Source organism: Zalophus californianus, chromosome 4 (genome assembly GCF_009762305.2).
Source record: "Zalophus californianus isolate mZalCal1 chromosome 4, mZalCal1.pri.v2, whole genome shotgun sequence".
Classification (NCBI taxonomy): Eukaryota; Metazoa; Chordata; class Mammalia; order Carnivora; family Otariidae; genus Zalophus; species Zalophus californianus.
Window position 1 is genome coordinate 39,791,227 of NC_045598.1, and position 13,902 is coordinate 39,805,128.

The 13,902-nt window shown below is 38.3% G+C and overlaps 1 protein-coding gene across 1 annotated transcript in view; it reads left to right on the top strand.

Annotated features, from left to right (window-relative positions):
- ELAVL4 (ELAV like RNA binding protein 4) overlaps window positions 1–13,902 on the top strand; it is a 140,631-nt gene that overhangs the window by 41,912 nt on the left and 84,817 nt on the right. The gene's annotated exons all lie outside the window — the stretch shown is intronic.

The window sequence follows — 13,902 nt, forward strand, 5'->3', positions numbered from 1 at the left end:
TCAAGGAAGCAATGTGGTTAGACTGGAATTTTAGAAAGGTCGATGTGTCTGGCTAAAGGGGTTCAGTCAAAATTGGAGGTAAGGATATGTTGATGACAATAATCCGGGAGAGAGATACAGAGACTTGAATTAAGTGAGTAACACTGGGTATAAGAAAAGCTAGGGAGATAGAATCTACACAGCTAAGTGGTTGGCAGGACTCTTAAGAAGCTTACAGTTAATTTTTCTTGACTGGAGAGAGGTATATCTCTCAGAACGAGATCAAGACACTCCCAATATATTCTAAGCCTTCTCTGGATATTTGTGAAACCTGTGTTGCTAACCTTGCGTGTCCCCACTGTTAATTGTTGAACTCTGTGTTTGTGTTATTGAAGAATGATGGGGATATAGATTAATTGTGGAGCTTTAAGGTAAGTAGAAAGTAGGAGAGGAGTAAGCACTGCTATCGTTATCCTGTGTGCTTGAGAAGCCACAGAAACTGAGGCGTTGCGCTTGGAATCTTGGACAGCAATTACCAAATGCTTTGAATTAGATGTACTAGATGAGGAGCCTTGGGCCTAAGGTGGTAGTGTTGGTACTGGACCCCAAGTGTTTGATTCCCAATTCACTTTTTTTGCCACTGCAGTATAGACGAGACTAGACTAGATTGGTTTAGTGGGACCCAGTCTTTTCCCAACCAGGAGAGCTGTGCTGTTTTATTTGTTTATACGTTAGGAGTGCTAATAGATTTTACTTAGATAAAAAGCACTTCCTGGAAAAAACCTTGAAAGTAATTCCTCTGGAATTACGAACTGGCTAAATAGCCTGCTACTCCTATAGTGTGGAACTATTGACTCTCCTTTTAAACTAATTATATACACACACACATATATATATGCATATATATATATACACACACTAGTATATGTATATATTCCATGCGAATATGTTCATTTATATATATAATGATATAATTTTATACACGCAAACATATATACACACATTAAATATTAAGTGTTATTGTTTATATAGGCAGTAACATTAATTAAAGAATATTTGGGATACACTATTAATTCTCTTAAGCACTTGCCCTTCCCAGAGTTCTTCCAGAGTCCTGGTTGGATAGAGTGTGGGAATGTGGGCAAATGATGAAGTCATACTCCGGGCTGCAGCATCAGCCATATCCTCCTCTTTTCCATGCCTTCCACACCAAACAGGGACTTATTGGAGTTCTCTGTGACTGTTACTTCTCCAGCTATGGAAGCACACATTCAGTTTGCAAACTCTCACATTATAGCCACTAAATGAGGTTGCAGCCAGAGCACTGCCATCTCTAGTAGTAAAATAAGTCTTTGTTGAAAGCTCATGGCTTCAGCTCGATGGATTTGTCCTGAAGAGCAACTTCCACTGTAGTTTCTGATTTTAGTCATTTGAGCATTTCCAGAGGGAGAAAGACCTTACTTTGGCAGAGATTTCTCACCTCAAAAAAATGGTTCCATGGAGGGGTAGATTCCAAAAGTTAAGTTTTTTTGGAGTCATCTTTGGTATTCATCTATTTATTATCTATTTCTAAGAGAAGCCATATCTTAACCTGTCATGTGAATATGTTCATTTTACGTTAGCAGATATTTACTGAGCACCAGCTATGAGACAGCCAATGTGCTCAACTGGAGGAAAACAAAGCCAAGTAAGAATAGCAGTCCTTGCTCCAGCGTATTTTGAAAGCAGCTCAGGGAGACAGACCTGTAAACAACAGTGGTGGAGGCAGAAAGAAGAAGCTACTATAAAAGCTGGAATAACAAATCAGCTCATTTTGCTTAGTGAGGTTGAAGCCTTGAAGGATGAGTATGATTCTCCAGGGAGAGAAGGCATTTCAAATGGAAGAAACAGCAGGAACAAAGGCATGAGGTAGAAGGGCCAAGGGACATGGGAGAATAGACTGCCATGTGTAGGGCTGTATATATGGAAGGGAGTGTCCCAAAGGACTCAAGAAGCTTAAATGAAAACCAGATTGCAAAGAGCCTTGAATGCCATACTGAATAATTGGACTTGATATAAGCAGTGAGGATCATGGAAGGTATTTTAGGCAGGAGAGTAACAACACAGGTTGAACCATATAAAAGTGACAATATTTGATTCTGTTTAACCTATATAAAAACAATTTTATGTGTTTCTACCTAATATTAGAAAATATTTAGCATCTTTGAGTACTTAACAGCATGTACTACACCCTATAATACATACCATGCATGCATTATCTCATTTAAGCCTCACAACCTCAGGCATTATTATTGTCCCCATTTTTAATATGATGACACTAAAGCTCAAAGAGAATCTTTGAACTTGATCAAGGTCTTGGTCAAAGCCATTGGTTTTAATGATGTTAACCAGCCATCTCTAGTTCTGTATTTTATTAAGATAACTTTGGTGACCAGACTGGATATTGGGGGAACATGATACTAACCTGGTTCTTCATTTGAGGCAGATTTTAAAATCCTCAAAAGCTTGACTTCCCCTTAGCCAGCATTCTAACACTGTAATGTCAGTTGAAAATCTGAATTAAACTTACTGAAAATTTTGTTTGCTAATTACAAACCATTTATTTATTGACTCTGACATATTAGAGCTGGCAAGGACTTCAGAAATCGCCTAGTTTAAGTTTTGATTTAATCAAAAAGATTCTGGTCCAAAGAGGAGAGTGATTTGCCCAAGGTCATAGAATTATCAGTAGTAGAGATGGAACTGGCCTTGAGGTCTTCTGACTCCTCCTCGTATGTTCCCTAGTGATTTAAAATAGATCTTACTTTCAGGAACAGGCATCAAGCACCTCCTATGTATAAGGGTCGTTGCTCTAGGCACGTTCATCAGTAATATCCTCACACATGGAAACATGTAAAACTTCACATCAGGTGGGATGGCACAGTTTAGCTATTGATACCAAGTGAAAACATGCCTTTTCGCTGTCCCCATCTTGGGATTGGCACACATAAATCAACAGTGAAGATGTTCATTGTTCTAAGCCCTTGTGCGTTTTGTGCTCCAAGGTACCCATGTGCTAATAGATAATAGAGAACATATTTCAAGCAGAAGTTTATATATTATCTGAGTTACAAAACCTTTAAGATGACAAAAGAGCTTCAAAATTTTTGAGCAAGATTAAAGTTTTAATGATAGGCATAACATATATGATATGCACATTTTATATTCCTAAGGGTTTTTGAAGGCTAGCAAAACCTTTTGCAAGCACTCTCACTTCACCAACAATGTAAAAACAATTAAATGTGATGATTATTTGATTATCTCATGATCCATTTTATAGATAATGAAGTGAGCAAGGTAAGTATTGAATAATAAAACCAATAAGTACCAGTTTGGGGTAAAGTTGGAATTTCTTTTTATATTTTTCTTTAAACTGTCCACAGAACCTTAGGTTACATGTAATAAATATAGTTGATGTAGGTTTTAAAAACTGTGATTTTAGTTATTCACTCTTCTCAGTAAGGGAGCAAACTGAATAGCGAGGTCAATATCAATAACCCTTTTTAAAGAACTTAAGTGTAATTTCTATAATAAGCTAGGATTAATGGTGACTTGATAAAATAAAAGTTATGTATTTGTGAATAATTTCAGAGTAGGACCAGGGCTTTTCTAGGGACTGAAATTTCGCAGGAGCCCAGCATCATTATGGTTACCACATAATATCATAAAGGAAAGTTAGCATGAAATAGATATTTGTAGCCTACAAGGCTTTGGGGGTTGTAATGTTAAAACATCTGTTCAAAAACCTTACATTAAAAAAAAATACTCATCTTCGTTAAAGATGTGATCCTTTTCAAGGAGGTATTTTGAACTTGAAGCTGCCGTTGCTAAGGGGTTGCTAAGGGAAATGAGCTACTCAGCACTAATGTGTAACTTTACTCTTCTACTTAAAAGTAGTTAAATCATTCCCCCAGCTTCAGAGTCAGAGAAGAGAACTAAAAAGGGTCAAGTGGAGAGTTGCCTCTTTCTGACAGGTACATAGCATGCCTCTCTTGTTTTTCACGGTTTTTCTTCATCTCCCACAGAGAAAGGAAGCGATATTCCTGGGCATAAGACGGGTGAAAAGGTAAACTAGAATGCTGTGCAGGGCAGGGCTTATAATGAATATAGACTGTCCCTGGCTAAGGCAGAAGGAAGTACCTGACCACTGAGAGAAACGCTTCTGCTGATGACCAACCTCAGGAAAGGGCTTTTTATAATAACCCTGCATTAAGGGTGACATGAGAAAGAAAGTTGTGTTGATGAATAAAGTACCAAACAACTGTGCCCTAAGCATTTGGTTCAAAAGTTTTTCTAAAATATTTAGAATCAATTAATGTTCTTTTACTGAGTGCCCACTATGCTCTAGGTTGACATTCTTCATGCTGGGATGATAAGGCAAATAACATACAATTTCTATCCTGCATGCTCACAGTACAGTGTGAAAGTAACAAAGAACTATAATTCATTGAATATAATCTGTGATAGAATTGTTTGAAAATTGTTAAAGTTTAGAATTATGCTCAGAGTTGAATTTTTGATAAATAAAATTTGGAAAATATTTGGAAAGATTAATGTTTTGGGGCTTTAGTAGACAATTCCATCAGAAGATCAGGCACTCTTTCCTCCCCTTCCAGAGATGGAGGCACACACACAAAATAACAGCAGGCAAAAAGGTGACGCTTGTAATTCTCATAGGACCAAGATTCTATCATCACTTAGTAGCAGAATACTGAAATTGCAAGCATAGGTTAGGTTTTTTTGTTCTTGGGTTTTACTTTGTTTTTTATTGTTGTTATAATGTCAACAACTGTCAATGACATTACTTTTTTTAAGAGTTATTTGTTTTAGAGAGAGATAGAGAGAGCATGCACACATGAATGGGGGAGGAGCAGAGGGAGAGGGAGAGAGAGAATCTCAAGCAGACTCCCTGCTGAGCCTGGAGCCCGATGCAGGGCTTGATCTCATGACTTTGGGATCATGACCTGCGCTGAAATCAAGAGTCAGATGCTTAACTGACTGAGCCACCCAGGCACCCTGGCATTACTTTTTTTTTTTTTAAGAGATTTATTTATTTACTATAGAGAGAGAGAGGGCACGTGAGCGGGGGGGAGGGGCAAAGGGAGAGGGAGAGAGAATTCTCAAGCAGGCTCCCTGCTAAGCATGGAGCCAGATATAGAGCTCCATCCCAGGACCCCAAGATCATGACTTGAGCTGAAATCAAGAGTCGACTGCTCAACTGACTGAGCCACCCAGGTGCCCCATTAATGACATTATTTTGAATGTTAGTTTCTGAGTATAGAATAACATAGAGAATAAGATTTAAATTTCTCTTGATCTACACTCTTCTTTGTAAGGTAGTATTTGTAGTAAAGTGAACTGAGGTTGGACATGTATAAATTTGCCTCTTACTAGCTGTGTGATCTTGAGCAAATTCTCTAATCTTTAGTTTCCCTGTTGGAAATCTCAGAGTTATGAGATTAAATGAGATTTATAGGCAAAGTACCTAGTGCAATGTTGGACACAAAATAGATGTGCAATAAATATTAATTCCTGCTCCTTTTATGAAAGTACTTCCTGAATAAAAGGTCTTTTCTCCCACAGTCATCGTATCATAATATTCCTCTATTTGTAACTTTTAAAAAATGGAAGAGGTTGGAATATATTCAGGGGAAACCCCAGAGGGGATCTAACTAGAATGAGCTGGCTGCCACTATCCCCTTCCTGCCCTCCTCCCCCGCCTTTATTCTTATATGAAATATCTTGAATTTTCCTAGACAAATCCTATCATTCTTTAAGCCTAGTGTTAGTTCCAGCTTCTTCCATGAAGCCTTCCCCCGTCAATCCAGATGACATCCTCACCATCAACTGTCCTTCAGTATTTCATTTTGATACTATTCTTTTTATATTCCCTACACTATCAAGATTCATGCCTAAGAAGGAAAGTTCCTTTACCAACCAGACTGTAAGCTCCTTGAAGGTGGGATCTATGACTTGTATTTCTTTTTATTCTTCACACTTAGAATTTAGCACTGAATTTTGCCTATTGCCTAAGTCCTAATCTGCAACAGTCATTTTCATTAGAACTGGAACAGACCATTCAGCCTTTCTTAGTTATTATTCTTTTACTATTGTCTAATTGTTTTGAGAGTCTCTGAATTGTATTGTCCTTAATAAGATTGAATTATCTTATAGCTAGGTACTCAGTCATACAGTTTCTCCCTGTTCTCTATTAATTATAGTAGGCGCCATTTAGAGCACTGCCTCCACCAAGCCTGTATCTGTTTTAATCCTGGCAACAAACCTTAAGGGAAGTATTGTGCCCATTTTACAGATGAGGAAACTGAAGCTTAGGGAGACAGCTTATTTCTTCCCTTAAGATGGTGTTAAGCGCCCCCTAGTTGAATCACATGAAATAGGCCTTGGGATAGTTTTTGAGGTGATGTTGAATGGAATTGTTGAACTTTATTCCTTCCTCATAATTGAGTGTTGCCTGGAGCCAGGCTCTGTCCTGTAAGGGGCTAAAGACATAGAAGTTCATCCAGCCAGTGTTTGCTGAGCAACTCCTCTATGTAAGGAGTTTTGCCAGATTTAGAAGTAAGGAATAAAGACTTAATCAGGAACTCATCCTACCTGCTAAGATTTTTTTTGCTTCCCGCTTTAATCCTTTGTGTCTCTCTCACTTCAAATGTAGCCTGGTCATAATGATAGATTAAATGAAATACATTTTGACGACATGCTTAGTTAGAAGCACATCACAAAGAAATCTCTTGGTCATTTTTAGATGAGAAAAAAATTACATGTTTTTCTTTCTCTTCTAGTCTGTACCCATCTTCCTCATTCATTCAACAAATATTGACTAAGCATATTCTTCTATGAAGCAATAGAGGGGAGATCTTACTTTTAGATGAGGAAAACGTCTTTCTAGAAGAATGCTTCCGTATAACTTTTGTCACCACTATGATGTCGTGTGAGATTGTGCATGTCAAATGTCTACTGTAGTGTTCAGTATATAAGACTCTTGGTAAAAAATAGGTTTTGTTTGTACTTTGTTATAAATCCTATTATTTATTTCTTTTTCTCCTCCCTCCCCTCCCCTTTATCTTTCCTTCCTTCTCCTCCTCTTTCTACAAATTACCTTCCTTGCTTTTTACAATACTGTACATCTGTTTATTTATAGTTACAGAATTATAAATGAGTGATTATATATATTATATATCCCTCAATATATCAATATATATTGAGGGATGCCTGGGTGGCTCAGTCAGTTAAGTGTCTGCTTTCAGCTCAGGTCATGATCCCAGGGTCCCCAGATCAAGCCCTGCACCAGGCTCCCTGCTCAGTGGAAAGCCTGCTTCTCCCTCTCCCTCTGCCCTTCCCCCCCCCACCCCCGCTTGTTCCTCTTTCTCTCTCTCTCTCACACTGTCTCTCTCTCTAATAAATAAATAAAATCTTTTAAAAAACTCTATAATGAATTATTTTCAAAACAGTATTAATCTGGATAAACACTGTATCCTTTGATGGTATGGCTACTCTGTATTTATCTGGCTCAGTGGCCTTTGATTTATAGAGATTTATATTTATACTAAGGTTTTTTTGTTTGTTTCTTTTTTTTATTTTTAATTTTTAGTGAAGCTTATCTGAACTGAAATGGAAAGGCCTCAAATCCTTTAAAGCAGGGATCTTCAGAAATCTCCGTGTGTTTGCACATTGACCCTACTAAGTTTTCATAGGCTATGATGAAGAATATAACAGTGAAAAGTCCAGACAGGGACTCCACCTAAATTAGATTTTTTTTTTTGATAAATGTGTATTTACCTTTTTCAGAATTTTGTAAGTCAGGCAGTTTTCCTGTCCTTTAAATTTCCTTTCCCAGAAAGATATCCTCGTGCTTTAAGGGTATGGTCAAAGTGAAAAAGTGTACATTGATTCTGGAAAGAAACCTTCTGCTTTCAGCTGCTATTCTATGTAAGGCTCAGGAGCATGGAAAGAAAACAGGAAGATCAAGTATGAATCCACCTGGAGGTTAGTTTACCTACACAGGTGAACTCTTGGCAATGTAAGTGGACTAGACATCCATTTGTCACATTTTCCCACATGGTAGCATTCTTGTAGCTCTTTCCTGCAATCCATAGTAGATGAAACTACTTAGGAAAGAGAAAAGCATTGTATAGTCAGGTCATATATCTCTAAGAGAACTTCGACAGTACATTCCCGATCCTTCCAGTAGAGTCCGTGTCAGTCTGGTGCATCTTTCTTGCTTCTGTGGGGTAAGTTTGCATTTTCCTATAAAATTTGATTTAATGGTTTTCACAGGAAAAAAACAAAAAACAAAACCAATACCACAATTCATCGAAGGAAAATTAGGCTTTAAGTTTTATCAAAAACCCTTAAATAAGTATACCATTGTCTGGGCATACTGATTGTATTTTCTCTAAAGAAAAAAATGCCAGCAGTTTAGGTTTAGTTTTCAAGGGAAGAGGGAGAAGATAAAAAGAAATAGCACTACAGGAAAATGTCAGGTCATAGACACTGATGATGCTATTTAAATGGTGTGCCATAATCATATTAGGGCCGCGCACATGGAATTCCCGATTTTCTGCATGACAGTGAAGAAGGGCCAGCAATTATCTGTGTGTGTGTGTGTGTGTGTGTCTGTGTGTGTGTGTGTGTGTGTGTGTGTGTGTGTGTGTGTCTGTTTGCTCTACCTTCCCACCCTATTTTGCTAATTCCATTAAGGGGCAAGAAGAGATAATCCAGACACCCAGAACAGGAGGAAAAGGTCTGCAGCTGTGCTGGGAGGGACTGGTGTGAAGAGAGAGGCTCAGTCAGACTTGGAGTTTTGTGCTATTGCTGGTGAATGCTCTGGAACTGCCCTAATCGACTGAAAATGAGCCGGCTACGGTCATATGGAACAGGTCTGTTTAGCCACATCGCTGGGTAGCACGGCAGATGGTAGACCGTCAATGGGTGGTATTGATTGGCTGGATTTGCCTTAGGGTAACAAGACTATGGTCCTTAAAACCCCGCTTCATCTTATTTTCCTTTGTGCTGCTACGTACAGTTGTGGTTTTCTCTTCTCACTCCCCAAGCCCCCAATATCTCCTTTTTTTCCCCTTTTCAAATCAAAAGCCTTTCTTGGTAATCAAAATAGAGAGGTTACCTTGAGATAAACACTCTTTAAATTATCACCAAGGCAAGAAAACTTGAGAATATTTTATTTACTAGGCTGATTACATTTTAATGTTTGAAGAAAGTGACATTTTTTAATTAGTGTTTAAGACATATGGTGAGTGTACAAATTAGCTTATTTCATACAACCAGAATTTGATGAGAGCAACTCCTCCTTCTCATTCCCCAGTTAAAAATTGTCACTTGAAACTTAATATATGCGAGGAGGTTAAATGGTATTAAGTGATGCAGCCTTGACTTAAAGATGAAGGAGACAGTCACTGTTGTGTGTGGCTAAATATTGCCTGGATGGGCTGGAAAAATACTAGATACTAGTATCGACATCTGTGTTTGCAAGAGGATGTGGAAGTTCCGGGGCTTTAATTTTGTCTGGCCAAGAAAACAAAATCCCAGGTATCTGTATGTGTTGGTTTCTCTTTTAGATACGAGGGAATGTAGAAGAGTGGATGCACGCTCTGTAATAAAATCCTCCTTAAAATCAGGCCATAGAACAATATAAGGGATGAGATTTATTTTTGTCCAGGTCGTTCTTTATCTTTGAACATCCACCCTCCATCACTTGGGGTTTTCAGCTTGGGACATTCTGTTTATTCCTGGCACAGGAGCAGATTAATTGGAATAGAATTGTACAAAGGAGACACCAAGTTAGCTATATACCCAAAATAACATAGGACAGAAATGTTCCACTTTGAGGCAGATCTTAAGGAAAAAGAACAAGACTGGGGAGAGATATATGATTACTTTGCTCTTGTGGTTGTTAATAGCTATTCGTATAATTGCATTTTTAAAAGAGATGCTTTAGATTTTTTTTTCCAGTGTCTTTTAAAAAGCTGTTGGGTTATTTCCTATCATGAAAGACCCTATCAAATAAACCTAATGCTTTACTCAGAAGAAAAGTTTCACCCTTAAACTCTTGCCTCCATCTTGTATGTGCTTCGTCCATATGTTTACTTTTGAATTGGGTTTTTATCACGTGAGTCAATATTTTTCTCTTTTTGCTAAAGGAAAATATTTCCATGGAGTTTTTGGTACACCCCCCCACCCCCCTGCCTTGCTCTGTGTTGATTGGATTTTCCATGTTCATCCTTTGCTGAATGAAGCAAAGCGTGTTTGTGTTTCATTCTTCACAGTTCTTATTAGAATTGGTGATGGTGTTTTGTTTTGTTTTCTCGCTATAAGTCAGGAGAAGGAATTTTATTTATTTATTTTGACAAGATACAGAGAGATACAAGACACGAAGCCTGTTAGGATGTGGGATGTGGGAGTTTCTCGTGTTACGTTCTACACCTAAAGGGAGAAACAACAACAACAACAACAACAACACAATCCTTTAAGATGGTTCATTTGAATCTGTGCACTCTACCCACCTGGTGGTTATATAGTGAACTGTTACTTTAAAGAGTAGTTTAACACCAGCCATGTTTGGGGCAGGCTGCTCTTGCAAAAGAGAGCAGTACATATAACAGGAGTCTACTGTGTGTGAGATAAGGGAAATTCAGCTCACTGACTAGAGGTTTCAATGTGCGAACTCTAGGGAAATAATATATTGACTGTTCCGTGGCGCGCAAGAAAATTGAAGAACCCTTTGCAGACGGAGTGCTTTGCAAAGGATTCTATCTGTTTCTCTTAAAACAAAATCTGTGGCAAGATGTTTGAAATCAGCAGGACGCTTAATGCTGCTTTGTTAAATAATGAGGTAATATTTTGTCACTTTTTTCTGGGCAGCATCTGTTTTCCCCCCCTTCATCCCCCCCCATGTTTATGAAGGATTCTTTTTCCTTTTCTTTTCTCTTTTCTCTCCTTTTTTTTTTCTTCATGGAAGTCAAGGAATACAGTTCACGCTTCCCTTTCTGTTCCTTCCTTTTGGTGCTTTTGGAGAATTTGGTTTGTCTTTTTTATTTGCAGTTTCAGCCGGCTGCTGTTTCCTAGCCCATTGTGCCACGTAAGGCTTCTCCACTGCGCGGAGTAGGTAGTTATTAACGCTGAATTGGCTTCTGGTACAGTCCATCTGGACTCTGTGTGGGAAAGCTGGCTGCCGGCGACTGATGCTGACATGTCCGCAACCTTTGGGATGTGTGCATGGTGGCAAGGGGTTGACCGATATGAGATTCCTTCTTTTAAGGGAAATTGTTATTAATGAGTCAAGAAACTGCTCATTTATGGTAAGAGGGATACAGCGGCGCTAGCGGCCCCACAGCTTTGGGATATCATTTTTAGGTTGGCTTAGCTGCCTGAGTGAGACAAGTTTCTGTGGTGGTGGAGGATTGTGGCAGGAAAAAAAAAATCATGCATGACTGGGAGACTTGCCTGCCTGATTCTTGAGATAATATATTGAGAATCTGTTGCTTTACAAATGTCACACCACTGATGGAGCGGTCAGCCCCTCACTCTGAAAGATGAATGGTACTATTGGAAATGCAATAATAAGGTTGACTTTTCCCAACAATAGGATTCTGCCTTTGTCTTTAGAGAAAAGGCCTCTGAGGACATTCGTGCATTTGTTTGAGGATTCCATTGAAAGACTTTAGAGTGGAGGTTTTTTGGAGAAGTGATCAATATACAAAGTGCATGGGGTTTTTTTAACCTGGCAAAACCAGCTAATTATTTATACTGTAATATACAGTTCCTGTTTCAGAAGAGTGGCCAGAACATCTTTTGATATACCTAATGGTAATTAATGGCTCACAAAGTGTGCTGAGATTAGTATGGTTGGGGGAGAATGGGTTTAAGAAATTCTGACTTTTCTAACCTCCGGAGAAAAACAAAGTAAATATTTTGTTCTGGAGCAAGCTGTTTTCATTTGTGTGTTTGTCAGCATTGTGTTCATGGTTTTCTTCTCACAATATTTCTGTATTGTGGAGATCGCACTCAGAGTTTCTGTCATTGATTTGGGGCACCTGTACCTGCCCTGTGTCTGTATGTTGAGTTCTTTAGAACACTTAACCTATGAATTCATCCCTAGAACACAGTTCAACAGATACTGTAGTACTATTGTGACTCAGTAGGACTCTTTGTATATTTGCTAGAGAAATTATTTTAAAAGTTTACTTAATTCAGTCTTGTTCCACTCGAAGGGGTTATAGTTTTAACATTTCTACTTTTCTATTTCATGGATTTTTATTTCTAACAGCTGAATGTATTTATATTCAAGTCTAATTCTCCATAAAGTGTACCCAACACATTTTGTTTTGTGGTATATCTGTATTTTTAAAAGTGTGCATATCTATGTATATTTACGTGTGTGTGTTCGTGAAATAGTAGCTGGGAGAGAATAGTTTTATTTTTTTTTTAACGCGAAAGTTATTTTCTTTTCTAATAATTTTTCACAGACACAACTATTCTTGGACTTGAAGCCCAGAGTGTAGTATGATTTTCGGTCTATATTTTTATTCTGCCCAGTCCCATCTCCTGTCAACTCCAGCCAAAGATTTAAAATTATGTTGAATTATTTCTTTAGTAATATTTGTTACCTCTATGTATTCATTGAGGAACAAATTGACTAAGTTATGAATTAAATAAATAGCAGTAAGTTAGCTTTTTGGATAGAAGTAAAGCAAAAACTCCTCAGGTAAGCCACTTTAAAACCCAAACCAGAACAAAATACTACACTATTGAAGACTGGTATTGTGGAGGTTATGAAATGTATAACATAGGTATGCAAACTGTATACATCACACACTTTCTAAATGTCTCTTTGCAAGTCTTTTAAGAGACCAAAGAAAAAAGACATCTTTTGAAGGAGAAAAGCAAAATCACGAGTTCAGTTCAGCAAGATATGCACTCTGCACCAGTCATGAAATGATGCTGTTGTCAAAAGCATGCTTTACATTCTTTAGAGCATGGGGAAAGCAAAGAGAGAACGTGTTTTAGTGCATTTTTAAAAATTCAGATCATGCCCCTATCCAAGTTGAGAAATAAATTCATTTAAATAAATCATTCATCATTCTCTGTTTTGAAAAGCTCAGACAGAAGGCAGAAAGGTAGAGGCTGACAGCTGCCCCCCACCTCCCCCCCCAGCTTTTTTTTTTTTAGCAAGTAGTTTTCTGAAGCAAACTTGTAGGAACCCAGTTCGCGGAGCAAACACAATTTCAAACTTGTTTTCTCTTGAAATGCTGGCCATATTAGCTGCAGAAGGAGCATTACTTCTTAAAAATCAGCAATATTAGGAAATAATAAAGTTAAAATGTAGATGTATTAGCACATTAAAGTGCTTTTGTTGTATCTTTAAGCCTAGAGGCAGATCATTAAATATGCATTTCGCTAGAAAGCAACTGTTGAGAAAGATAAGGTGCTTGAAAATATTTTTTACTGGAAAAGCCCTCTGTCAAAGGGGTTTGGTGGGGCAGGCTTCAGGACAGGGGAAAGGGAGGACACTCCCACTGGTAAGGTTTGCAAGCAGCCGGCTGATGACCTGCAGTTGTTACAGTACTTTTGAGCTAGGAGGAGGGAAAAGGTAAAAATACAAGTATGGCTGTTGTTGCTTCAGCCTGGCCTTAATTACCAGACACAAGAAGCAGTTCAGAAATCTGGTCTCTGTTGTTGTAGAGGTCACCAAATCATTAACATCGTCAATCTGGCAGTAGCTAATTTAAATAGCACCTGATGTTGCAACGCCTCCCTTCGTTTCCCCAGCCAATCAGATCCTGGCTTCGGCTGACAGATGGTCCCATAAATGGATGTAAAAAGGGGAAGCTTCGAGCCAATTTCAGCAAG